Raw genomic sequence first — 24,694 nt, 5'->3', positions numbered from 1 at the left:
TTCCCTCTGAGGAGCACTTTGGACACAACAGATGCAATGGAGGGCAAAAGTGTTTCCTTCAGCAAATTTTGTGCACATCCCAGGCTATGAGTCAAAAGCAACTTTTTTACACTTCAAGTCTCCCATCTGCAAATGCAACTGAAATGAATGAATGAAGGAGCAAATATCTTAATGAAGAACACAAAAGCTTTTTTTTTTTTCCTTTCCTAGTCTTTCACATTCAGCATTATTAATTGATTCAAAGGACAAAACACTCTGTGGTCAAGCATCAGAGAAGCTTGATGATTACTATATTTTCCACAAGGGATTTTAATAAATTTATTATTATTATTATTATTACCAATTTATTGTATTTTTTACCTATGAAAGTAATAATGGTGTTTCACATGTACACCTTCCCCGAAAGAAGTAAAGGACCAGAAGTCCTTTTGAGTAGAAATCTACATCTTTTCTCTTATTGGTGCCAAATCACAGTGCCTTGTGTCTTTCTCTTCCAAGCCCATGCCTCAGAAGATTTATGCAGCTTCAGTAGAGAGCTTCACTCACAGACCTCTCTTTTCCCCTCAGTGGTACTGGATTTAAAGGAAACAAATAGATGGGTACAAATCAAGGCACGTCAAACCTTGAAAATACATGTGCTCTGACATGAGTATCTAAACCAGGTCAAGTACAAGAACCAAGCAAACTGCCATTGTAAGCAGTGAAAAGTGATTTTTTTTTTAACCATTATATCAGTGTAAGTAATCCAAGGAAGGGTACTGCAGTGGAAAATTTTTGTATTATTTTTTTCCAAGCAGTTTGCGCGGTGTCAGATCTTATATTTTCCTTGTAACACACTGAACCTGAGAAAGTATGGGATTAAACTGCTTCATCTCCTCTGTAATCTAGTGTGACCTCTCTCTTCCACTCTCACCTTACTTCCTCCTTGATTACATGACAGTCTTACACAGACTTTTTCATCACTAGGTATTAAAGTGCTCGACAGTGATGAGGGGTGTTATAGTCTGCATTTCTTGGTGAGTGAACTAAGACAGGGAAAATTGCTGAAACCACCCAGCAGCAGAGCTGGGAGCTGTACCCAGCCTTCCAGTCCCCTCTTGGAGCCTGTCACCTACATCAGCTAATTTAACATGATGTAAAGAAATACAGTGGAAATACTCAGGCTTTCATTTCCTACCTATTGAACGTTTCACTTGCAATTGCATTATATAAACCTGATAAAGGAAACAGCAAAATAATAATACTAATAATGCCAAACTCTACAGAGGAAAAAAGGGCGAAAAGTAAGAACAAAGTGCAACCTATGAAAAATATCTTGAAAGTTCATAAACACTGGAAGGAATACAGAGAAGAAAGCAAAAATCTCTCCCCTGTCAAGTGGAGCAAGCTCCAGCCATACAATATTCATTCTGCTAGCTAAAGTTTATAAGGAAATGTACTTTTAAATCTCAAGCACACGTGGGAGAAACTAGGCATGAATTTTTGGAGTTGATAAATTTGTTTGTTTGTTTAATTATTTACTCTTCTAGACAACATTAAATGAAACTTTACCTCTGATGGAACGCCAGGCTGGAGTGTCAGGATTCGGGTAAAACTGTGGAGAAATGGGGAGGTGACAGCTGAATTCTCAAGTTCTGCATCTGTTATTGGCCTGACTACTATGGAAGGAAACACTAATTAGATTATGAGAATGACTGAGGAACCTTGGCTGAAAAGTGAAAATGAGCCTCATTTTTAATATCTGCATTCCTCTCAGCAGCAACATGGACCTAAATATCTACTCTGCGAAATTCTAAGTGATACCTAACTTTGATAAAAAATGGTGATATCATTCCCAGATGACATCCATCTGGTGATTTACAGGATGTGTATTGAATGTATGTCATGTTCAATGTCATAAGAATTTTTATCTTTAAAAATAGTGAAATGAAATTAAAAACAACAACAACAAAATCTTCCTACACCCACATCATCCTTTTTCAATTAAAAAAACACAGAAAATCTTTAAAATGTAAGAAACAAGCCCATTTCTCAAAAGGATAACTAGTTCCACATGGAGTTTAGTTTTTGATAAATCAGTATTTCCAGATGAAAAATACTTTAAAGTGTCCTGAATGTTCCTCTTCCTGAACTGAGCTCCAATGGCGCTGCATAAGGGCTGGCACCACAAAGAGCCCCATCAATGCAGTTGTGGGGCTCTTCACAATGGCACAAGGAAGTCAGCAGATCCGGGCTGTCCTCTGGCTTCATTAACGTGCTGCAAAAGCCAGAGACAAAGAAGAGACAGAACTACTGATGCAAAAGACAGTGCTACATCAGTCCTCAGAAGATCTTTATTCACCTACTGGCATACCCCCAACTTTTCCTGAGAGTTCAGGGAAACAATTCAGCATGTTCTGATCTGTTTCTGGAAGGGGGTATCTTAAGTCTTCTCTTTTTTTCCCATATTCATTTTTAGGACAATAATTTTATCCAGGAAGGGCTGTCTCTCACCAGCTATCTGATAGAAAGAGATAACATCCAGCTGAGGGAGGCCCTGACCTCACCAGCTCAATAATGTAGGATAAACAATAAAGAACAGGAGCACATTGCCAAAAAGCTTTCTTTTTCTGGGGCTACGCATTTGGAACCGATTGCCTGAATTAATTTGGTCTACAAGAGTGAGTACCAAGGTAATGATTACATGAGCTATCTGACCTCTTGGAAGCCCAGGTGGGCATGGATGACATCCCAGCAGGAAATCCTGCTTCAGCTCCTCCTTCTTTAGCAAGGAACTGTCTGAGTTTGTTCTTCCTGCAGAAAAGTAATTCAGCTGATCATGGGCATGAGAAATCACCTCCCTGCCACAGCATGGACAGGTGTGACCTATTGCATTTGTCATCCCTAACCAGGAAGGCAAATGGACAGGAGCGATATTTCACCAGCTTCCTAGCCCTTGTGTTTTCTGAGGTTATCCAGCATACTCAATGGCTACTGGCAGTAAACCAGTGTTTGCAGCCTTCCCAAAGCAGAGTGTCACACAGGAGGGCAGGGAACAGGCTTGGGCAGTCTCTGCAGGGCAGCTGGCACTCCCCTCAGTATCAGCAATCCAGGCAAGTGTTCCAGGAAACCAGGAACTCTCATACTCTTGTTTCTGTGTGCCTCTCTCACCTATCCCATTAGCTCTCTGTGTGATTACATCTTACAGCACAAATGTGCTTTCACGGTGCAGCCAGCTACAAAGGAGGAACATTAAGCTTGCAGAAGGGAAGGATCTTAGAAGCAAAAACAAGTCAAGCTGATACTTGTGCTCAGGCCAGAGGCATTTTCCCCTGCGGGAGACTTGTTGAACTAGGAGGCAAGGAAGTCAAGGACATCAGGAAGGAGAAGATGCAACTTCCCAGTCAAAGCAACAGCAGCCAATGCTCTTTGTAGTCACAGTTTCAGCAAAGCATCAAAGAAATGTGTTTGCCCTGTGCTCCTGGAATTCCTGCTCTAGCCTTCTGAAGTTTCCCAGTCTTTCAGCAATTCATCCATGAGTAGATTAAAAACAAAACCTTGGTGACCAAGATCTGACCTCTAGACAAATGCCCTGCTCCTAAAACTGGAGTCCAGCCTGGATTTAGAGGGAAGATTTTGGAGTAAAAAAGGTATTACCCTGGAAGATGAAAAGGGAAGAGAAAAAGAGCTGCAGCTAAGCTGCAAATGAATGGAAGGTTATGGACAAGGTGATGAGAATAAATTTTATGTTGAGGACTGGAGGAATTACAGCATTTCTGCACATTTTTGGGCCTTAAGGAACTGTGTGTTTCCTTCAGGAATTATAAGGAGATTGGAGGCTCAAATAGAGAAGAACGAGAGCTTTGCAGTGTGCGGGCTGGATCGTGCATGGCCATGTGTGTCTGGCATAAAAATAATTGAGTCATTCTCCCTCTGGAAAAGACAAAGAGAGAGCAGCTCAGGCCATGCCTTTGGGGAAATCAGCATATGCACAGAGCAGCAACAGTGGTATCCTGGGCACCTGCTCTTTCCAGCAGGGAACCAGCATATTCCTATATTCCTTTGGAGTTGTCCGGTAATTTTCTGTTTCAGACCAAATCCTTAGGAGAGAAGGAGGATTTGGCAGGGCAAAAGAGCAGTCTATGAAGATTTATTTTCTCAAAACTTGGATCTGACTTTCATCCACCACCTAATATGTTCAAACGTTTCTCTCACCTCCTCCTGTGAGCAATGCACACACACAGATAATACTTTTGCTACTCCTTCTCTTAGTATTTCTGTTTATATGAGAATTGCAAGGCTCTTTGCAAAGAAAGGCTCATATCACCATGGGAGAATCCAGAATCCAGGATAGAAGCCATTCTTTCAAGGACATACAGCTTTAGTGCAGCCAGATCAAAACTTGATACCAAATTTCCAAGTTCTCTAAGCCTGCTCCAGCGCATCACTCTGTGTGCAACCTGCAGCTGCAGCCTACTTTGAATTAAAAATAACCAACATCAAAGACCCTCTGCAAACATTTTTAAATTCTGTTCATGATGAAGTGGTTTGAACTGCCCTGGTTTTAATATTGTCTTCAGCATTTTCATGGACTTTAATCTTATTTTCAAATATTATTGTAGCACAAAGAACAAAAAAAGAGTTTTTTTCTTTTTGTATAAGAAATCCAAGTTTTTCTTATGCAATTATAGAAGATGGGTGAAGAGGGCCCAAACCTGCAGGACTCCAGGCTCCAGAGATACATGCTTGAAATACCTTGCAAATAAATACCTGTGCAAGCAACATACCTATGTCTTTGTCACATAGGTATGGTTCCAAGAAATCAACAGCCCAAAGACCTATGCTGAGCCCACTGACTGCTTCAATGCTATCTTCTAGAATGCAAATGGTGACATCAAGGCAAACTGCCTAAAAGTTCACCTTTTTCTTGTCAGAGACAACATTGATTCTCTGCCTGCCAGCTAAGGACTGTATAACTCCTCTCGCTTTCACTTCACAAGTCCCTGAAAGCTTATCTGAGATAGTTCTGTACCCTCTCCATGCTCTTCTCGGCACTTTGTTTTTTGTTCAGCTGGGATGGAGGCCTACCACATGGGAATGAATGGGATCAGCCTGCTACAGGCTCCTTGGGAGAGATCTGCAGCTAAATGGTGATTTCATTGATTTTAGTAGTCTTCTGATTTTTTAATGTACCTTGGGAATAGGTAGTTTGGGATAAAGTTATCAGTCTTTTCTCTCACCCCATCTTTTATTTTCTCCTCAACAGATCTTAAAAGCCACCCAGTAAGCAAATCTGCACCTGTATGCAGAAGGTGCATGAGATTCCAGCACACACCCAGCTGTTTTTATCTGAGCCTGCACTCCAGGAGGACAAAGTTCCACCTGTGTATTATTTGCCATGTTAGGGGACCCTAGCTTTAATGGGTGATTTCCATTTGTCTCCAAAAACATACTCCAGGTATAGAGGCACAGAGAAGAGGCTGTGAGACACCCCCCACTTCCCCCTTCCCCAGCGCACGTACAGGTAGGAAAAGAAGTTCGGTTGACTTCTTTGAGATTGCATAAACCTCCCTGTGCTTCAGTACGTGCAGTGACATTCACCTGGGGAGATAGAAATACCCTGAGGAGATATAAATACGCTGCATTAGTCCAAAAAGGAGTAAGAAATGGCTTCCATCTATAAGCTGGAATCGTACAAGGATGGTTTGCTTTGTGATCTACATTATTTATTTAACTTCTCCTCAACAGCAGGGACCCTGCTGGAGCGTGGTGCTACATCTCAGCTGGACCCTAGTATCTCCAGCAGAAAATGGTCACAGACACTCAATGCCACAAGAAACTGCTCACAGCCCTTTGCTTGCTGCTGCTGCTGCACTCTGTGTGTCCATGCCTACTTTCACCCTTGGGTTTACTGGGGAGAAGGTTTTTCTCCTTGCACAGAAATCTTTGAAACTGCTCTTCAGAGAAAACAGAAATAACAGAGTGGAGCAAGGATCTGGTGAAAAACTTTCTCACCCCAGATGTCAAAATAAGGACAAGAAAATACATTGGTAAAGCAATGAAGCAGTGCCAGACTTGCAGCACTGCTCATACTTAGGAGTAAACCCTCACAGAGGGATCATGCTCCCTGGTGCTGGAGGGGCTGCAAAGACCAAACAAAATGCCTGCTATCCTGCAGGGAGCACCAACACAGATGGCTGGTTCAGGAGTGTATCACAAGAGCAACTGAATACAAGCAGCTCTGAGGCTTCCTTCACACTCTTCAAGAGCCCACCCTTGTTTACAGCCTGCATTGAGGCACACCTCTGGTTTTGCAGCTCATCAACCTGAACTGACCTGAATTCTCTGAGATTTGTAGCTTTGTTTCATAATCTCCTTTCTGGGCAGTGACTGGAAACTGCCTTTCTTCCTCTAAGAGTACATGCCCTGTGGAGCTGTGCTGGAACAGGGACTGTTTAACCAAGCCATGCAGAAGCAAACAGCTTGCACCAGAGGGGCAAGGGCTCTGGCCCACAACACCCCAGCATTTGATAGCTCTGGTGTTTTATTGTTGTCTTGGAAGAGGGATTCAGTCCCCTCCTCTGCCTGGGGAGGTTTGTATTTGATGTCCTCCTCCAGCAGGACTGCTCTGACAATCAGCCTGGAGCAAGCCAGAGGGAGTGCAGGTCCTGAATTGTGGTCAAGCAATGGCTCCATGCACATCCTCTGATGAGCCCAGCTGGCATCAGCTTCCAGGAGCAATCCCTTCTTGCAGGAGCAATTTCTTTACTAAGAAATTATCTCACCTTCTCCTTAGTGTACACAGTGAATTTCAAGTACTAGTATAAAAAGGTGTTTCACTCTCCATCTGTGCCTGGAAATCATGGCCTCAGCAGCTAATCTATGCCTCCACCATCACTGCAGTGAAAAAACTCTCTGTTAGTGCAAAACCACAATAGAAGTGCTAGCAGAAGGGTGGGGAGGGAGGCAAATTCAGCTGTCAATATTCTGCCTTCCCTTTTAATTTACAGGAAAACAAGATTTAATGCTCTGCTGAACAAATCAGGTTCTTCAGGTCTGCAAATCTCCCCAAAACAGAAATTAATGACAATATACATTTCATTCTTAGATATCAAAGTACTGTGTGCATGTGGGTGATTACATCGTTTCCTGCATTTTTGCAATGAAGAAACTCTCAAATATGTGTCTCTGATCTGTTGAAGACTGTGCTATCTTGACTGACACTCTAAAAGCTGGCTCTGGGAGGCTAAAGAAGGGAGGGAGGGGTGAGTAGAGTGAAGGCTATGTCTCGGGCATTTAAATTAGTCTCCAAACACTCAGGAAAATATGCCCTGCCAGTGTGCCTGCAAGTGCTAAGCAGCAGCTGAGTTCTTACAGGGAGCCTGACAAACGTGGGCATAGCCATCATTTACTGGCAACTAGAAACAGAAATGTGGTGTGCAAGTGAACTGCCAGCCACTCAGTAATCAAAGAGCACTTCAAAAGTATTTATCAGTTCTATGACCAGGAACACATGAATTTTTTAATAATTGCTCCATTCACAGCCTTGCCACCACGTACTGAACTCAGACCATTTAAAAGCCATTAATTAATAATTTATTGCTGATTGCTCTTTACAATGTCATCCCAAATTGCTCTTCTGGTGGTGGTAGTAAACATGTCATGGCAGTCCCATGTTCCACATGCCAGAGGCCAGCACATCACCTGCCTCTAGTGGAGTATAACTCACCAGAAGTGCACCAGTTCTTCTTTATTGTGGCAGCAGCTCTGGAGCTCAGAGTAGGATAATCCTATCCACGGTATAACCCCGTTCCTCAGAATATATAACACAGCTGTGGAACCCCCAGGCAGGACTGGGAGGAGAAGGAGTAGGGGTGGTGATCAGACTGGGCTGCTTGGAAACTACTCCAGAACCAGGTAAAAATGTGACCTTTTCAAGGACTGGAGAAGAATGGTATTTCCCTCTCTGGCCTTCCCTGAAGACACCTGGAGAAGCAAACCTCCCACTTCTGCTTAGGTTTTTTTCCTAAGATCATTTTATTTTTCAGAATTTTCTGGACTCCTTTGCACTGCTAATTAGACCTCTTCTACCTCAGTCACAAATTAACAGTTTCAGCATGAGAATATTTCTGGCATAGAAACTTTTTTTAAGCCACATGAAATAACCTCCTAGGTCTGCCTCTTCCATTAACTCTTCAGATCTCCTGTGAAAACTTCTTTTTCCACTTCGATTTCTTGCTCTACCACTGGTTCCTCCCCTTGATCTGTTCTAATCTTCGTAAATTATTCGCCATCCAACATCCTTCACACCACCATTTCCTGTAATTTATAGTGTCTACTATGTTGTATTATTTAACACCAGAAAGCATTTCAGGATTCAGCTTTAGATGTATCAGGAAAGATGTAATGAATTGCCTTGCATTGTATAAAACCCTCAGCAATGAAATGGAAAACGATTAATAGCTCGATGGTGATCATCCTGCTAATGTCTCAGTCTTTTGTGCCTTGCCACGTTTATTCTTCTGCAAAGGGGGACAGGAGCTTTTAACTTGTTTGCTTCTCTCAGGGAAATTGCTTTTTTCCTTTTCAAATAGCACCACATGCTTGTTAATGGAGTATTAATAATAACCATGTTATTACCTTCTTCCATCAGACAGGGAAGTCCACTAAATAATTCCCAGAAAAACCTCAATTCCAGATCGTAAGTGCAGAAGGCAAGGCCACCGCTTTTGGCAGTTTTTTTCAGCTTTCATCATATTGTCATATCAGACTAAATTATTGAAGATGACTGGCAATTTACACATCTCCTCTCTAAGTCAAACAAGCTAGAGTTCACTGTGTTATTCCTCACTGCATTCATAAATCTAGACTAGCAATCCAACTTGTTTGCACAGTCTATAATGGGCTGAGAGTAAAACAAAGGTTTTTTTGGCAGATGTCACAGAACCAAAGCCTGTTCCAGGCAAAAAGAATAAAGACTATGCCAGCACTTCTTGCCTGGTGAAGGACATGTTGTCCACAGCCTCTTAACTCTTTTGATTTCAATAACCATATGACTAATAATACATTAATTTGCCTAACATTTTGGGATTAATTTTGTTGGGTTACTCTGTCTTTATACCAGAGTGAAAAAGAGGAGAATTAAGTTCATTACTTTTTATTGAAAGGAGCACACAAGAGCTGTAGTCTAGTTTTATTCTTGAGCAACATTTTGTCTTTCTATTAACTGTACTATAAAATTCACACCAGCTACATTTTAAATGTGCAATGTTCAAACACCATCAGAAACTACATCAGGCATCCTTTGTGCTGTGTCTGTCAAAGGCAAGTGTCCTTTTTACATTCTCATTTCAAAATGATTCCTCTAATGACCAGGATTAAAAAAAAAATGTATTATTCAGAAGTGAGTTATAGCTTTCACCAGTCACAGTGATGGCTGGATGGGATACATGGATTTCTTACATGCCATGTAAACATTTGATACAACTCCAGGTCTTCAGTAAAAAAAATTACTGAGAGGAGAATAACAGAATTTCATTTTCAAGTCCTTAATGAAAATATCTATATGCAGAACCTACATCCCTACTTAGACATCCACATTAAGTGGATTATTTTTCAGAAATGCAAGTCACACAGGACCTCAGTTTGTCTCACAGCTTCTGAAACCAGACTGCTCCCAACTAGCCTTGGAAAGACGTTTTACGGTTTTATTCAGCTATTCACTGCTTTCCCTGGGAGAAGTTCACACCAATATTTTCAAATAAATAACTTTTGAAGTGCAAATCTAACATCAACCTGGTCTGAAAACCACACCCTTTTAATGTGATTCTATATTGGGAACATAATCTCAGTTTTTAGATTCTCTGTGACAGTAGTGCTCTTTCCACAGGAAAGTTACAATATTTAATTCCTTAATCATATAATTCATCTGGTTTTGTTCATTTTAAACTACAATTAATTCATTTTCTTTCCCTTGATAATGTGTCAGTTTCACGTTTACTGTCCCAATTGTGTGTCAGCTTGGTTAGCTGTGCTCAGTTAACAGATCACAGAGTCCCAGAATGGGTCAATTTGGAAAGGACTGCAGTGAATCATCTACTCCAACCTCCCTGCTCAAGCAGGGTCATCCTGGAACACATGGCACAGGATTGGATCCAGGCAGCTCTTGAATGTCTCCAGGGAGGGACACTCCACTACCAATTTAGGCTGTGCTCAGTCCCTACACAGTAAATAATTTCTTCCATGTGCTCAGATGGAATTTTCTGTGCCTCAATTTCTGCCTGTTGTCCTTTTTCCTGTTGTTCAGCCCCACTGAGTAGAGCCTGGCTTCATCCTCCTGGCACCCTCCCTGCAGACACTGATAAAAATTGGTGAGATCCCCTCACACTTGTGTCTTCTCAAGGCTGAACAGGCCCAGCCCTCAGCCTTTCCTGGTAAGAGAGGGGCTCTTGTCCCTTAATATTCTTTGTCACCCTCTCCAGAACCCACTACATGTCTCTTGTGGTTACTGATGAGACAGCCTTTTGTACTGAACATGGCTCCTCATTATAATAATAGCACACCACTTAATATTTGGTTTGCCTTCATGTCCTTGATGTTATTGTTATGTTTATTGCTAAAGCCAAAGGCCATAATGCGTAATTACTGATTCATATTTTAGCAAAGAATAATCTTGTAAAAAGCATTGCAGATGCATTAAAATGTCTTAAATGTATTAAAACAGGATTGGGAATGGGAAAAGTAATGAAAAGGAAGCAACATAAACTTTCCAGATGCTTCTGTTTTCCAGATAGATCTCAAAATTCACCACCATGTAGAATATCACACCTTAGCCCCAACTACATAAAGGCAAGAAAAATGGACACAAGAATTAAGTATATAAGGTAAAAAAACTTCTAAATTCTGGCACATGAATGCGTCAGCAATGTGCATTAAAAAACTGGTTATTTCTTACTCTTAAAGCTTTCCTTACCTCCAGTTTGTAAGAACTGGAGACAGATTAATCCAGCATTACCTCCAGTAGAGAGGTAAGTAAGGAAATCACAAGATAATGAAATCCATAGTTTAAAATAAACAACACAAGCCCAGAAAGGTACACGGTCTGTACTTTTTGTCTATGGGACTGCAGGATAGTATTGATTATGTAATACTAGGCTGAGAAAATTAAATGAGGCAGCAAATTGCAGAATCGGTTGGTAGCTACCCTCAGTAGTCCAAGTCCCCTCACTGAAAGGAGCCCCAGTAGGAGATTTGCCCTAAGTAGTTTCTTCTCTTTGCACAGATGTTAGTTCTCCACATTTATAAGGCAAATTTCTCATGCAAATACTGCATGGAAAATTGCCAGGGCGTAATGGTTTCTGAAGCCATTTGCTTGAGCTGTTGGTTTGTGGTTGATTAAAACCTGATGGCTTATTATTTTTTTCTAAACAAACAGGCCAGTCTAACAAAGCCATTACCATCCTGGCCTCCCTTATACCTGCACAGCATCCCTCACTGTCCCTCGGATGTGTGCTTCCATCCCTTCCCCTGCAGTACATCCCTTGGGTGAGCAGGGCACGTCCCTGCTTCTGGTGAGGACTGCCAGAGGGAAAGAACTTTCTAGCTTTTCTCAGCCTGTAACTGCCTCCTTACCTTCCTGACACGCTCCAAAAGAACAGGGACATGGGGAATGTCATTGTGCATTTGTTATGTAGAACGGAATCAGGGAGTTTCTCCTTAGAGAGGGTCTGAGTCTTCCTACAGTTGACACTTCTGTCTCCACTGCCTTGGAAACAACCACACTCACCATTGCTCAATGGGAAACAAAAATCGTGAAGATTTCTAGAAATGCAAGGTTTGGATTAGCTACTGCAGTTTCTTAGATAAACATATCTAACTCCTTCACAGGCAGCATGCAGAAAGTCTTTATCAGCCTAAGCATAAGTGCAGATTTCACTCAGGTTAGAAAACAGAATCATAAACACAGAGGAGTCTCAGGCTACTGAACGTTGAGCTTTTACAACTCCACTTATGCAATGTCTGTCAGGTCAGGAAATAATTTATTTTTTTTTTACCAGCAATAATGTGTATGTGTCTAGTTAATAAACAGAAGGTTGGGAAGAAGCTCAGCCTTTAGTAAATGCAGGTTGCTGTGTTGAAAAGAAATCAGGGATAGGACAGAAAAGGGCTTCCAAAATTTTGCCACTAATCTTCTGAGGATGTTCACATACCAACAATCAAGAAGAAAAACCTGAGACAGTGAATGCATCTCAACTGGCATGTACACAGATAAATTTTGGGAAACAGTTATTCAATCTTGTTCACGCTTCACTACCTAGAAAGTGAAATAATTCTTTAGTCCACAAAGAATGGTCATGTTGTGATATAGTGCTACTGATATTGGAACAAATTTGTGTCATTTGAGAATTAAACTGAAATGAGCCTAGAAGTCAGAACAAATAGCAAAGAACTTCCTAATGCATGAGATTCAAGGAACCCAAGTCAAAAGGATTTAACTGTGTTATTTTAGGTTCTTCAATCCAGCTGCAGAGGGACAAGAATGGAGCAAACACCAATGTGTCAGCAGCACAGCTGCTTCCTATGTGAAAAGAACACTGATCCAGTTAAAAAGGAGTTATACGGCAGCTGCTTAGAGCAATGAGATTATCATGACAACAGCTGACACTCCCACTGGGAGCTGTCTGGGGGCTGACAGGTTTTCAGAGAGGTATCTAGTTCAAGGCCAAATGTTACAAGCTGTCCTTAGAGAAGTATTATAGGTGGAGAGAATGTCGAGAAAACTGAAGGACCGGGCAACCTGCACCCAGGGGAGACCTAAGGCACTGTACAGAGACCATTCTGATGCTACCTGAGGTGATGCACCCTCGTTTGGCTAGAGCCAGTGAAAGACTCAGCAAAGATTTCAGCCCATGGAGCCAACTCCATGGTCACTGCACCAGCACACCTGGAGCAGGCAGACAGATGGAGCTGCACCTTGTCTGTATGAAGTCATCAACAACATGAAGACCATTTCACAATGGAAGAAGTGCTCCTTAAGACCTGAAATATCTAGTATGCTTTATAGAACTCTGCCCAAGACTTTCAATGTCATGATGGCTGATAATACTGCCAACAATCTGCAAAAATCTGGATACCAAGGAGTTAAGTAGATGGTGTTTAGCCAACAGCAGCAAGCTCTTTGGTTTATTTTTATTAAAATGCATCATTACGTGCTATTTCTAGGTAACAGGGAAAGTCCTTGACAAGCTACATGAAGTGGAAAAGAGCACAATAAATAACATTAATTTTAAAAACAGTAGTGGAAAGCAAGCTGGTAGAAGCTGGTGCTTCTCCTTTCAAGTATGCTTTTCCATTCAGTGAGACACAGGTTTTGTCTTCTGCATTTGAGAAGGCAGCCTGTAGATATCAAAGGGTCATCTTCCCCAGCCAGCACCATTCAGTTCTGCTCCTCCCTGAAACAAACCTCTTGTCCTCCTGAAAAGAGAAGTAGCCTTGAACTAGGCGTGATGGAAAGCAACACTTGTATGCCTTTCTAAATTTTTTAAACTCAGTTCCTTTGCCCTTCCATGAAGAAAGGAAAGAAAAAACTCAAAACAAAATAAAAAAAAAACCAGCAGCAAGAAAACTCAAAAAAAAAATTTAAAAAGACCCCACTGCAGAACAATTCTTGGTGAAATCATTAGGATTTTCTGATAGATAGCATAGTCAAAACATGATAAAAAGATGATAAACTTGTTCGTTTATGGGCAACGCCTACAGATACATTCATTTATTTATCTGGAAAAATAGATTTGTGCCTTAAGCATGAGTTCAGAACACTCAAATTCAATCCCCCCCTTTTTCTGTGGCTTTCTTACTGTGATCAAGTCACTGAGTTTCTTTTTGCTTTGTTCCTCCATTCATGAATGATAGGTTCCCCATATTGTCCAAGGATGTCCTCATAAGACAAGAAGCGCCTTCATCTGTCCAGCATGCCTGTCAGAGAGGAAACAGACAAAAAAGTAAAAGGAAAGGAGTGGCACCAAATAAACAGCAAATAGAAATATCAAGAGAGTATATATGGGCAAAAATAATGTCACAGGATAATTTAGAAAGCAATAAAATCAAGCTCCAGACCAGACTTAGCTCTTCTGGATAGAAGTCTATACACAGACCTTATTTTCCAGAGACATCAGTACTGAGGCGGCTTGCACAGCCATGAGTCAATATCTGCCTGGGAAAGGGAGCTTAGGAGATGTGGGATTGACCATACCTGTGGCAGCAGACTTACAAGAAACTGGGAAGACAGTTATGGAAAATGTTGATGATTTAAATGAGGACACACGAGGGCAAGCAGCTATGGAAGAAAATTCATCTACTAGAGAGAGAATGGTAAGATGAGAATAAATGAGAAAGAGCAGGAAAAATCATAATATAGGATTTTTCTGTGAAAGACAACACTTGTTTTGGATGGAAAACATTTAATAATCTGATTTTCTGATTAAATAATATATCTTAATAGTATCAATATCAGCTCTTGGTTTCATTTAGGCTCTTAATTTTCTACCCTGTTATCATTTATTCTCAGAGTTTCTATAGTGTCTGTGTCATGTCTTTAGCCATTAATTTTACAGCTCAGAAAATTCAGTGGCTGATCTTCCTTTTACACTGGGGTAAAGTGCTGCAAAATTCAGTGATGATGCTTCCAATGGCACAAAGTTTTTCCCTTTGCATCTGCTTCCCATTGTATTCTTTCAGAGCTGGGTCTCCGTTTGATAGATGCACTGATGGATAGGCTTGGGCTAAATGAAAGTCTTTGTACAGAGCCACCAGTCCCTGTCCTACTCTGAACACACAGTGACTCTGTAATAAGCTGGTGTGGAAACAGCCACAACTTCTACGTCCCACTTTTGGCCCAGCTGTGCCACTCCAGTCAAGGGAGGCGCTCAGCCTTCAGTGCAAGGTTTTCATCTCATTATTTCAGTGCAACTAATTGCATATAACCATATAAAGTGCCTGTTTTAAAGACCTACTCTCAGTTTAAACTTCTGGCTTCCACCATGTCTGAGGCCAGTCTAATCTCACATCTCTTCTTGAGATTGTTTCTGTGTTTTATTCATCCTGTCCCCTGCAGAATGTCTCAGAATTCAAGTTCCTTTGGGGGAATCTATCCACACATCCAGCAAAATGTCGCACCTACTGAGGGTGGGAATCATCTTAACAGCAGCCATTTTAAAGTTTGACAACTCCCTAAATAACCTAGTTGAGACAGAAAAAAATACTTCAAGAAGTAAATTCATTGAACTTGTACTACGTTGTTCCCTCTCTTCACTTTCTATGCAAGCCTAGATGATGACGCCAGACTAATTTTTAAATACCTGATAATAAGAAAAATGAATACTACCCATTAAAGGATGGTAGAAAAAAAGACTAAAGCTCCACTTCCAAGGCCCTGTAATTTTTTCCTTTCCCAGGGATTTCAATATAGAGGCTGTCTCTGGGACCTCTGATCACTGTCCTCTTTCTCTGCTATATTTTGGCCCCTGACACATCCTGCGTATCCTTTTCTCCTGTTTTCCCCTTTTTAACCCTGAGGTGCCCCATTTTGCCCAGGGCAGGATTCTGCCTGAAGCAAGTGTTCCTCAGAACACCCGCCTCCATGCAGGTTATATCCATCTTTATTCAAACCTGTTGAGATGTTTAAAATTGAAATCTATCACACTTTTGTAATAGGTTTGACTTCAAAGAAAAGCCTTTGAATCTTTTCTTTAGAAAATAAATGCTAGTCAAAGGTTAATAAACAACAGAAAGAGACAACTCCTAGTAGTTGCAGTCTGTCTCCAGAATTATATTACTGGTCTGTATCACAGTTCCTATTAAGTATTATCTTACTTTGCTTGGCTTTTCTTCTGTAAATATTGAATATACTAAGACTTATTCTCCATTCCACTGGGCTGCAATAACTCTGCAAACTAAATATAGTGTAAAACCAGTATAAATGAATGGTAAAAAAGGCTCAGTGATCTGGAGTCTGATCCTACAGCTCTGTGTGTGTGCATAAAATGAGCTTCATTTTGGCATAGATAAGATGAAGTCTGTTCTGGTTCACAGTGTGAATGCTTCAGCTAACAATTGAACAAACACTAGATATCATTTTCTGATTCTGATTATTTACTGTCTTTGCTTCACAAAAATCCCAGTCATAGGCCTGCATTTCAGGTTTTTTTCTTCTTTGTTAGTTAATGGGTAAACACAGGTGAAAATTTTCATTTTGGGGTCCTTCCAGTGATGGTGTGACAAGCCAGTGCATTCTTCTCCCTTCCCTACTTCTGTTTGTCTCTCATGCTCTGAGGATTTCAATGCTAAAGCTTTCCACACTCTGCATTATCAGTCCACAGGTTGCTTTGAAAGCTGCTGGCAATTCTGCCCTCAGCTTTCATCTTTTCTCTTTTGCTTCCCTCAGCATTGGTGATCTGTAACAGTGACTGTAATTAGAAACCACTTTTGAACCATGTGAGGTTGCAGGGTTTGCTTCTTTTGTTTTTCTGCTTTTAAAATTTCACACATGCTGGTTTCAATAAAAGAAGCCAACCTACTTCACTGCCATGTAACACAAATACATAAAAATGCAGATCATACCCATTAATGTGTATGTGTGTGAGTTCATAGGTGTGTGATGCACATATATAGAATTATGTGAATTTGTGTGTCCTGGGGCCACAACATAGCTGTGATTTGGCTTTGCAGCATCAGATGCATGTCTTGCTTTAAATATGTGACACAATGGTTCTGGCCTGTTTCTGGGCTCAAGACCCACTTAGAAGAGTAAGAGGTTACCTACAACAACAGCAGAAGCACTAAATTCTGTATGAGATATTCAGGTTTGAAAGGTGCTTGTTGCCTCCTTTCAGAAATGCCTTTTCTCTTCACATAGAAGCATTGTGCTGACTCCACTTGCAGCTTGCCACTCTGCAAAGGCACCTCAGTGCATTGTATCAGGAAACCTGTATTTTCCAAAATTGAATTTCCACATGTGAGAGCAGGCAGAGGTCTCCAGTGACCTTTTGAAGGGGTCCTGGAAGAATTGACAGAGGCAGTGTACCTCTTATAATTTTCAGATGAGACACAGAATGGAGTGGAAGCTGCCACCTGAGTCTAGGATCTGCCTCCTCCTCAAGAGGACTGTGAAGCTGATTGCATCTGTGTCACAAGGCTGTGGGAAAAAAGATAAGTTCAAGGGAGCACATTGCCTGAAAGTGGAGTGCCAGACGAAAAGACTGGGAGCAGGCATTTGATGAAAGAGGCAAGTATTTCACTAAATGCCCGTACTGTAGAGATGCAAACAGATGCTATCCAAACAGGCTGGGATACTGGCCACAGCTGGAGGATGCATGTGGAACCTCTTGGAGAGTAGAAGGAGAGAGATCTGCAGGAGGTGAGCGCACGGCAGCACTTTACTCTGTAAATGAACAAGATCAGGATCACCATCTTGTGAAGAAAAAGGGTGAGCTAAGTATTTAATGACTCCCTAAGATAAACTCCAAATCCACCCCTATACACAGAGCTGAAATACTACTCTAATGCCACCATGAATGAGTTTTATTTGAACACATGGCTCTTGGCTATTGTCTTGTCACCCCTGGCTTATGAGGAGCTTCCTGTAGGGACCTGTGAGTGCATCTGATTGAGAGTATCAATTTGAGTTGTGGAGTCTTCAGCCTCTTACACACGTGGGTGTTGGCTGATGGCTGCTGGAATGAGCTATAGGTTTCATGGTTCAAGGTTTTCAGCTCTCCTTGGTTGTTCTGAATCAACCCAATATAACTGATTTTTTTTGACTTGGTCCATCACAGCCGGTCTCTCAGCATCTGCTCTCTGCGCTCACATCTGCAGCAGTTTCTGAAACAACACCTTCTGGGATTTTTGTGCTGTCATTTTCTGTTGTTTCTTGCAAAATTCTGCTAATGACAGCACTAAGTTTCTCTTGGTGGACCTTTTTTTTTCTTAGTGCATTTTGTTTGCTTGTTTACACTCAGCAGGGATGAAGACACAGAAGGTGCTCTGAGGCTAGGAAGAAACAGCCACTGATGCACAGACTGTGTTTGTATCCAGATTTTTGGCTCAACTGCCTGCTTCAAATCCAAGTAGGATTCTCACCTACAGGGTGATGTTTTGTTTGAACCAAGTTAAAGAGACAGGGGAGAACGTAAAATGCACATGCAAATCCCATGATTGCAAATCTCATGAATACCTTGAAATAAAACTTTGATTCTTTCCTTAGACACCCAGCTTGGATATAGGCGAATCTTTGAAGCTTTGTGTGATGAGGGGCAATGAAGTGCACAATGGAAAGACCTGGAGCATCCCAAAATCTTGGCCTAGAACTCAGCTCTTTCTCAAGTACTTATAGAAGCCTCTGCTTCCCAGTCAGCCCCAGGAGCTTTAAGATTTCTAATGTCTCCAGGAGAAGTCTGGTCTCCTAATGGGTCAGGAGGCACAACAGGAGCAAGGCTGAGTTTGTTCACCATCTGAAGAGATACCAAGCAGCCCTGGCTCCTTTAAACCCAGCACAGTGTGAGCACCTGCACAGGTACTGCCCCTCTGAGCCAGGAACAAAATCATGGAAGGATTTCAAGCAATACCTCTCCATGTCAGGTTAGACTACTGAGCCATGGTTTGGAATAGTCAGGGAGTGATTCCTCCCCAGAATGCACCTGCCATCCCAATGTTAAAATAATTCCATTTATTACTGAGGATGTATAAGACTCACAGACCATCATGGTATCCACAGCGCCAGAGATTAAATCTCCCTTCAAAGTGAAGCTATTGTGTAGCTGAGTCAGGAAACAGTCCAGCAAGCATGGAATCAAGAATGTACAGAGAGCAGAGGAAGAAAGCATTAGGAGCTCAGGGAAGATGGGTTTTATCTTGAATCATGGGTGATTACTTCTATTTTATTTTGTGCAGCTCCAGTTGTCACAGAGTATCTATTCTTTATCAAGGTCTCACCTTGCCTGAGTGGGTTTCTGCTGAAGAGTCCCACTGGACAGTGCTATACTGCTGAGATAAATAGTTGTGTTAGGACTCTTGTCTTTAATTCCATTCAGCCACTACTTGTGCTTAAATTATTGCCCAGTGTCAAATGGGCCACAAGGATGCCCCCTATTATGTATAAAATCAAATACATAACAGAGAAGAACTAACCTTACATGCAATCCTTTGAATTATCTGCAGTGGGAGTCTGGACCAATGCTGCACACAGATCAAAGGAGAGGTGGCCTTCTTCACTCATCCCAAGAGGCTGCTAATCTTCTCCAAAAGGAGCAGCCAATGTTTTCCAAAAAGTGCAGTGGTTTTGGGCAGCAGGACTGGCACCTTTTTTTAAAAAGAGCATAATTTTCAGAGAGTACTCAGCACCTAGCAGCTAAAAATTCATTATCTATAATGGGATTGTCAATTTTAGACACCAAAATAGAGACCTTTAAGGACCTCTAAGTATCTGAAAATTTTGATTAGAGGATTTGGCAAACTGAGGACATTGTTGTTTGGCCATATGCTGATCACAGTCTGAAATAGCAGGAAGTGGCTTCCTCCAGGAAAATGTGTTTGTGGGCATTATTCTCTTCTTTGCCTTTTAGTCAAGTGTCAGTGATGTTTTTGCAAAGTGCACAGTATCAGACTAGATGGACCATTAGATAAGGCAATCATTTGGTCAGTAGGTAAACAGGCAGATGTTTGTGTTGAGGTTGTGAAATGTAACTCTGTAATGTGTTTCTCGTAATGTAGGCACAGCCCATTCACTTCCAGCCTCCTTTCTAGTTTTGCAAGATCATGTTGAAAATGGCATTTTGGAGCCTCAAGAAATATTTTCTTATGCACCTCACAGCACTGCCTTTGCAAATGCAAAGTACTGTATGCCGTGCTACATTTATGCACTTCAGGTTTGATAGATGAGGGATACTAATGGAATGTAAACTATCAAATTAAAAACTTTCATATTAGGGATGCCAACAGTGTTTGCTGTACTTAGCAAAGTGAGATGGTGCTTGCAATTTTTCTCTGTTTTCTAATATGATGCAATATGCACATTCTTATATGTCACTTCTTTAAAAAGGTGAACGCACAATTTTAATGAGGAGGCATTCCAAAATCACAAGAAACTGAATTAGTTTTACATTGAGCAGGTCCATTATGCAGTCTGCAGAAAATGCCAGTTTATTACACTTTGCACACAAACCTTAAGCCTGATTTTCCTCTTCCCACCTGTGTCAGCTTGCCTCTACTCACACATCATTCATTTCAGTAGAGATACCTTGCCCTGCAATGGGATAGAGCATGGCAGGGGAACTGGAACCACCTCTCACATCCAGCGCTCTTCCCAAACGTGCCAGGGACTGCAGAGGAGTCAGGAGAAGACAAGTGTGCTGGATAGGTCTGAGCCAGAGCCCAGGAACAGCAGCACCAGCATTCAGCGCCTCTCAGCTGAGCCCGTGCAACCACATCCCCACTGGTGAGGAAGCTGGATAGAAGCAGGCAGGGATCAGAAATGGAACTCTGAACAGGACCTGTGGCTGATATCTCAGATCTTCATCTGCACTGATTTGCATCCCATTTGGGAGGAGACAACCATGGGGAAGGAGGAAGGTGAAGAGATGGATCCCCTCCACCTGGACCATTTGCCTGCAGTCCCTCTCTCATGTTTTCATAGTCTATAAAGTTTGCTGGTTGTTTGTCTACTGGAAGGTAAAAAAAAGAGAAATAATAAGAGGGTTCTCTTTCAAGAAGTAATTTGCAAAGGATGTTGAGGACAGAACTGTCTCCAATGGATGTTGACTCTGTAAAAGATTACCTAGATTATCTTACCAGGGACTGCAAAATGGGAAAGGAGGGTAGACATGTTTGAAGTGTGGTCAGGCACTTGCTCTTCCAGCAGTTGCTGGTGCAGGTAGTGCAGTTCAGAGCAGCTAACTGCAAGATTAATGGAACTGTTCAAATATTTAATCCTATAAAGGTGTTACATGAAATGCTCACTGTAGCCTGCTTGTTTTTCAGCTTGCCAATGCGTGTGTCTGCACATGTGCTTCAACATGGGGTCAGAGTAGGCAAGGAAAAAATAAATCCCATACAGTTACAGGTGAATAAATATGGCCACAGCTTCCTATTTCTTAAATGGGGCTGAGAAGCCCTGCGAGGTTTTGGTAGTACAAGGGAGGCAGTAGGTCAGACCTGGGTTCTCCAGGTGGATTTTGTAAGAGATGTGGGCTTACCATGGGGCTCTTCGTCTGTTCTATACAAATCATAAGGAGAGATAAGTTTTTTATGTGAGCTGTGGAATGGTGGGTAAGAGAGAAAGATATAGCTCCCTCTCTCATCTCCCTGAATTTCTAAACTCCTGCTGTGGAAATATGCTCCTTGTCTGAAAAGATCCTGGTCAGTGTAGGAGACAGGCACAGGAACAGACAAATGGTCTGTCATTACCACAGGTCACACTCTCACACTCCTCGCCCAATCAAAAACCTGCTTTCTCATCTGAAACACTTCCAGCAAACTGAATAATTTCTTAACTCACTCCCCTGCCCTGAAAAGACTCTCCTCACTCTGTCTTTTTTCCTTATCTGAGTTTCATCCATTTCATCCATCTTGTAGAAGCTCAATTGCTTCTGTCAGCATCCTAAAAGAAATGAGCCTAACAAGTGGATTTTTGAGCCTAACAAGTGGATTTTTGGAGGAGCTTATTGCAACACATGGCATGGACAGACCAGCATCCACTCTCAGTCTGGCTTGAGGTGCTGTCAGAACAGAGAAGCAGGAAAATGTCTTCTAAGGGAAAAGACTTTCATTTCACCTTTGTCTGAGGGGGCAAGGAAGGTCAATCCCATTGACACTGAACAAAATGCTCCCACTAACACTTCTTGCAACATGGTGAGGAAGAATGAGCAAGCTTGGTTACTAGACTTGGAGTGGTCTGGTGCCAGAGCCAAGATCCCCCAGGTCACATCCAACAACACATTTTCATCCAGATCTTTATGAAGCACCAAGAGGTAGGAAAGATAAGCTGCTGAATCTGCCTCAGACACACTGGTTTTAACCCTTTTATACCCCACACTTGCCTCTGGCCAGGGGCTGGACCAAAGCCTGCAGCCCATCTCACATGAGGGGACGTGCCACAAGACTGCCATGGCTTCCTGATCACTGCTGACTATCAGCTGTGGACTTATTATTTGCAAAGTGGCCAGCCCTTGTTTTGGACCTTGCTTCATTGCTTTTCCCATTAGTGACACACGGCAGTTTATTGCATTTATTCTGACTCATCAGGCGCGACAAAGCAGAGATTTAGGGTGACATCACACAGCCATCCTGGGCCATCACTTACATGCTGTGCATAGCAAGAGCCTCCCAGAGACAGGAAATTGCTTCTGGTGGTAAGAAGTAGCTGGGACATAAGGGAAAGTGTTTTCATCCTGAATTACTCCAGGGAGCATTTTGGTTCTCCCAATGGCTCCATTTAATAGATAAAGACACAGACAAACACAGAGACAGCACAAGACAGAGGTTCGCTTGATAAATCCCCTCCTCTCCCCTGAACTCACAAATGGGAAATTTTCCTCACAGCAAGTTTGTTTGACCTGTTGCTTTTTTCCCACTTGGCTCTTGCTCAGCCCAACACAGCCAAGGATGGACAGGCATTCAGGCCATTTGCATGGAACATCTGAAAATGCAAGGCACAGCCCAATTTGCCTTTTTCCCTATTGAAAAATTTCTGCTCAAATGGAAAAGACAGTGACATCAGGTAATGCTAATAGGGAGAGAGGACTACATTCTCCCTGCTGTCAAGATTTTACTGTGTGTTTTACTGTGGATAGCCACAAAAAGAAGAGCTGGGAGAGGTTTTCCTCCTCTCCCCAGCATTTTCCTGGGATGCAGGAAAGATGTCAGGATTGCAGAATTTCAGATTGCAAAGGTACTGTAGGATGCTGTCTGCTCACAGCTCTAATCTTAGCAGGATAACTTCGAAGATAATGCAGGGCGTTCATGGCCTTGTCCACTTGAGCTTTCAATGTCTCCAGTGGTGGACACCCACGGAAGCTCTGGGTCCTGTTTTGGTGCTACACCATCTTCCTGGGAAATTTGTTTTTCTTTCTAAAGTAGAATTTTTCTTGATGTCATTTGTATCCTTTTTGTCCTGTTCAAATACCGTGCACTTCTAAGAAAGGCTTCATTCCATCTTCCCTATATCCTTTTCTAGCCTGGTGAAAAGAAGCAGTAATATCCCCCTTTGTCTTCTTTTTTTTTTTCCATGCTGAACAAATCCAGTCTCTCAGTCTTTTTTATCCTGGACTCCATCTCCTAGACCATCTTGGTGGTCATCCAGCCAGAGCATTTCATTCCATTTTGCTGATGTCTTGCACTGGGGGGCTAAAAGGGGACATGGTGATTCTAGATGGAGCTTCCCAGCCCCTGCCAGTGAGAGGTCCTGGTGAGGCTGCAGCTCTGCAGCCACATGAACAGAGCAGCTCAGTAATCCAAATCTGCATAGCAATGGGCAGCTATTGCTACACAAGCAAAGCTTCCTGAAGATAGTGGAGACATGCTTGAAACCCAAAAGCAACATGGGAATCCAAGATAGATATGGGAAAGAAAATAACACCCAAGGGATGTCACAGAATAAAGCAGGAGGTTACAGCTGGGTGCTGAATTACCATTTGGAAAACACATTATTCATCCTCTTTATGTAAGTACAATAAATCAGTGTAAAGCCAAACAGCCAGGCAATCAGAAAGCTGCAGAGACCTCTGTGGAGGGCAGAGCAATGACAGCCAATAGCTCTTTAAATAATAATAGTGTTTTTTCCTATGGGACTCCCAGTTCATATCTATGCTATGCACAGCATGCAAAGATAAAGTTCCCCATGCCCCACAGATGGCTCCAATTTCTCAAATAATTGATAGCTGAAGCTCTTCTTGAGGGATCAGGTGGAGGAATGGAAAAGGAGCATCATAATGGCTGCACTTTTCTTTCAGCACAAACCTGTTTTGGTTTGCATACGAATATCTGGTTGATGAAACAGCTGCCCTAAAAAGGAAAGTGAGGACTGACAGCTCAATTGAGTCCTGGGTTTCTCAGCAAACAGCCAGGCCTGCACCTAGGAAAGACTCAGTAGCTCAGGCAAAATGACTGTGAAACAGCAGAGATCTTGATTTACTTCAGGGGAAGTAATGTATGGACTCCCCACAATGTATTTCATAGCTGCAGTCAAGCTGTCTTTAAAAGGAATGAGGGGATATGTGAAGGAGGTGTGGGATGAAAGCAGACGTAGTACTAATATATGAATAGATCTCTTTTTCTTCAGCTGTAAAGAAATGCAGCAGATTTCAAATCTCAGACAAAAAAAGAGCGAATCCCACTATTGTACTAGTTTGAAAGCCAACAAGTGGGAAATCCCAAGTCAAAACTAAAATTTAATAGGAAAATTAAGATAAAGGCAATAAAAACACTGGCTTACAGTAACAGTCAGGATACAACCTGACACCCTGTTGGTCAGGGTGGTGGTAGCAGTGGTGGTAGCAGTCTGATTAAATGGTGACTGCAATCCTGTTGAAGGGATAGATGTGGTTCTGTTGAAGCAGTGATTGTGTAGAAGGGTCTGGTCTTCCTCTGAAGGTCCAATGGTAGGTATGTAGCTTTTGTCCTCTGGGAATCCAGTAGGTAAGGCTGCCTGTGGTGTTCCAAACCTCAG

General features: G+C 42.0%; 1 long non-coding RNA gene across 1 annotated transcript in view; it reads right to left on the bottom strand.

Moving 5' to 3' along the window:
• Positions 1 to 215: 215 nt before the first annotated feature.
• LOC141728504 (uncharacterized) overlaps positions 216 to 24,694 on the bottom strand; it is a 101,105-nt gene continuing 76,626 nt past the window's right edge. Inside the window, exons 2-3 of the long non-coding RNA XR_012579483.1 lie at positions 13,836 to 13,953; positions 216 to 13,452 (exon numbers count right to left, since the gene is read on the bottom strand). This is a non-coding gene — a long non-coding RNA (uncharacterized LOC141728504). The remainder of the gene's footprint in view (positions 13,453 to 13,835; positions 13,954 to 24,694) is intronic.

This window comes from Zonotrichia albicollis, chromosome 3 (genome assembly GCF_047830755.1).
Source record: "Zonotrichia albicollis isolate bZonAlb1 chromosome 3, bZonAlb1.hap1, whole genome shotgun sequence".
Lineage (NCBI taxonomy): Eukaryota > Metazoa > Chordata > Aves > Passeriformes > Passerellidae > Zonotrichia > Zonotrichia albicollis.
This window is presented reverse-complemented; position numbering and strand designations above follow the sequence as displayed.